The sequence below is a fragment of the Schistocerca americana genome, unplaced genomic scaffold (genome assembly GCF_021461395.2).
Source record: "Schistocerca americana isolate TAMUIC-IGC-003095 unplaced genomic scaffold, iqSchAmer2.1 HiC_scaffold_16, whole genome shotgun sequence".
Classification (NCBI taxonomy): domain Eukaryota; kingdom Metazoa; phylum Arthropoda; class Insecta; order Orthoptera; family Acrididae; genus Schistocerca; species Schistocerca americana.
The window spans coordinates 2,298,717-2,302,602 of NW_025725687.1; positions in this window are offsets into that span (position 1 = coordinate 2,298,717).

Consider the following 3,886-nt stretch of genomic DNA (forward strand, 5'->3'; position numbering starts at 1 on the left):
GATGCTTCATTTCAGGTATACTGTATACCTTGGACCTTCTTATTGACGATGAAACACAGAAATTGCATCCGAATTTAATACAAAAGTCACAATGTCGACTTAAGTACAAGAGGACAGACACTGTAACTTACTTTGATTTAAACCTCTCCTGTGAGTCCAGTTTTAGATTCCGATGCTTCACTTCAGGTTTGCTGTATACCTTGGACGTCCTTGTTGACGATGAAACACAGATATTGCATCCGAATTTATTACAAAAAGGACCAGGCAGACTTAAGTACAAGAGGACTGACACTATAACTGTCTATAAATTGAAACTCTCCTGTGAGTCCAGTTTTAGATTCCGATGCTTCACTTCGGGTTTACTGTATACCTTGGACCTTCTTATTGACGATGAAACACAGAAATTGCATCCGAATTTAATACAAAAGGCACAATGACAACTTAAGTACAAGAGGACAGACACTCTAACTTTCTTTGATATAAACTTCTCCTGTGAGTCCAGTTTTAGATTCCGATGCTTCACTTCAGGTTTATGTATCCCTTGAACCTTCTTATTGACGATGAAACACAGAAATTGCATCCGAATTTAATACAAAAGGCACAATGTTGACTTAAGTACAAGAGGAGTGACACCCTAACTTTCTGTGATTTTAACCGCTCCTGTGAGTCCAGTTTCAGATTCCGATGCTTCACTTCAGGTTTACTGTATACCTTTGACCTTCTTGTTGACCATGAAACACATCCGAATTTAATACAAAAGGCACAATGCCGACTTAAGTACAAGAGGACCGACACTCTAACTTTCTATGATGTGAATCACTCATGTGAGTCTAGTTTTAGATTCCGATGCTTCTCTTCAGTTTTACTGTATACCTTGGACCTTCTTATTGACGATGAAACATAGAAATTGCATCCGAAATTAATACAACAGGCACAATGCCGACTTAAGTACAAGACGACTGACACACTAACTTTCTTCGATTCAAACCTCTCCTGTAAGTCCGGTTTCAGGTTCCGATGCTTCACTTCAGGTTTACTGTATCCCTTGGCCCTTCTTATTGACTATGAAGCACAGAAATAGCATCCCAATTTAATACAAAAGGCACAATGCCGACTTAAGTACAAGAGGACTGACGCTCTAACTTTCTATGATTGGAACCTCTCCTGTGAGTCCAGTTATAAACTCCGGTGCCTGACGTCAGGTTTACTATATACCTTGGAACTTCTTATTGACGATGAAACACAGAAATTGCATCCGAATTTAATACAAAAGGCACAAAGCCGACTTAAGTACAGGAGGACTTACACTATAACTATCTATGATGTGAACCTCTCCTGAGAGTCCAGTTTTAGATTCCGATGCTTTACTTCAGGTTTACTGTATACCTTGGACCTTCTTATTGACGATGAAACACAGAAATTGCATCCGAAATTAATACAAAATGCACAATGCAGACGTAAGTAGAAGAGGTCTGACCCCTTAACTTTCTATGATTTGAACCTCTCCTGTTAGTCCAGTTTTCGATTCCGATGCTTCACTTTAGGTTTACTGTATACCTTGGACCTTCTTATTGACGATGAAACACAGAAATTGCATCCGAATTTATTACAAAAGGCACAAGGCAGACTTAAGTACAAGAGGACGGACACTATAACTTTCTATGAATTGAACCTCTCCTGTGAGTCCAGTTTTAGATTCCGATGCTTCACATCAGGTTTACTGTATACCTTGGACCTTCTTATTGACGACGAAACACCGAAATTGCATCCGAATTTAATACAAAAGGCACAATGCCGACTTAAGTACAAGACGACAAACACTCTAACTTTCTTTGATTTAAACGTCTCCTGTGAGTCCAGTTTTAGATTCCGATGCTTCACTTCAGGTTTACTGTATGAATTGGACCTTCTTATTGACGATGAAACACATAAATTGCATCCGAATTTAATACAAAAGGCACAATGTCGACTTAAGTACAAGAGGAGTGACACTCTAACTTTCTATGATTTGAATTGCTCCTGTGAGTCCAGTTTTAGATTCCAATGCTTCACTTCAGGTTTACTGTATACCTTTGACCTTCTTATTGATGATGAAACACAGAAATTGTATCCGAATTTAATACAAAAGGAACAATGCCGACTTAAGTAGAAGAGGACTGACACTATAACATTCTATGATTTGAACCTTTCCTGTGAGTTGAGTTTTAGATTCAGATGATTCACTTCAGGTTTACTGTATACCTTGGACGTTCTTATTGATGATCAAACACAGAAATTGCATCCGAATATAATACAAAAGCCACAATGCCGCCTTATGTACAAGAGGACTGACACTCTAATTTTCTATGATTTGAACCTCTCCTGTGAGTCCCGTTTTAGATTCCGATGCTTCACTTTAGGTTTACTGTATACCTTGGTCCTTCTTATTGACGATGAAACACAGAAATTGCATCCGAATTTAATACAAAAGTCACAATGACGACTTAAGTACAAGAGGACAGACACTGTAACTTTCTTTGATTTAAAACTCTCCTGTGAGTCCAGTTTTAGATTCCGATGCTTCACTTCACGTTTTCAGTATTCCTTGGATGTTCTTATTGACGATGAAACACAGAAATTGCATCCGAATTTATTACAAAAGGCACAAGGCAGACTTAAGTAGAAGAGGACTGACACTATAACTTTCTATAAATTGAAACTCTCCTGTGAGTCCAGTTTTAGATACTGATGCTTCACTTCAGGTTTACTGTATACTTTGGACCTTCTTATTGACGATGAAACACAGAAATTGCATCGAAATTTAATACATAAAGCACAATGCCGACTTAAGTACAAGAGGACAGACACTCTAACTTTCTTTGACATAAACTTCTCCTGTGAGTCCAGTTTTAGATTCCGATGCCTCACTTCAGGTTTACTGTATCCCTTGGACCTTCTTATTGACGATGAAACACAGAAATTGCATCGGAATTTAATACAAAAGGCACAATGTTGACTTAAGTACAAGAGGAGTGACACTCTAACTTTCTGTGATTTTAACCGCTCCTGTGAATCCAGTTTCAGATTCCGATGCTTCACTTCAGGTTTACTGTATACCTTTGACCTTCTTGTTGACGATGAAGCACAGAAATTGCATCCGAATTCAATACAAAATGCACAATGCCGACTTAAGTACAAGAGGACTGACACTCTAACTTTCTATGATTGGAACCTCTCCTGTGAGTCCAGTTATAGATTCCGGTGCCTCACTTCAGGTTTACTATATACCTTGGACCTTCTTAATGACGATGAAACACAGAAGTTGCATCCGAATTTAATACAAAAGGCACAATGCCGACTTAAGTACAAGGGGACTGACACTATAACTGTCTATGATTTGTACCTCTCCTGTGAGTCCAGTTTTAGATTCCGATGCTTCACTTCAGGTTTACTGTATACCTTGGACCTTCTTATTGACGATGAAACACAGAAATTGCATCCGAAATTAATACAAAAAGCACAATGCCGACGTAAGTAGAAGAGGACTGACACCTTAACTTCCTATGATTTGAACCTCTCCTGTGAGTCCAGTTTTAGATTCCGATGGTTCACTTTAGGTTTACTGTATACCTTGGACCTTCTTAGTGACGATGAAACACAGAAATTGCATCCGAATTTATTACAAAAGGCACAAGGCAGACTGAAGTACAATAGGACGGACACTATAACTTTCTATGAATTGAACCTCTCCTGTGAGTCCAGTTTTTTTTCCGATGCTTCACATCAGGTTTACTGTATACCTTGGCCCTTCTTATTGACGATGAAACACCGAAATTGCATCCGAATTTAATACAAAGGCACAATGCCGACTTAAGTACAAGAGGACAGACACCCTAACTTTCTTTGA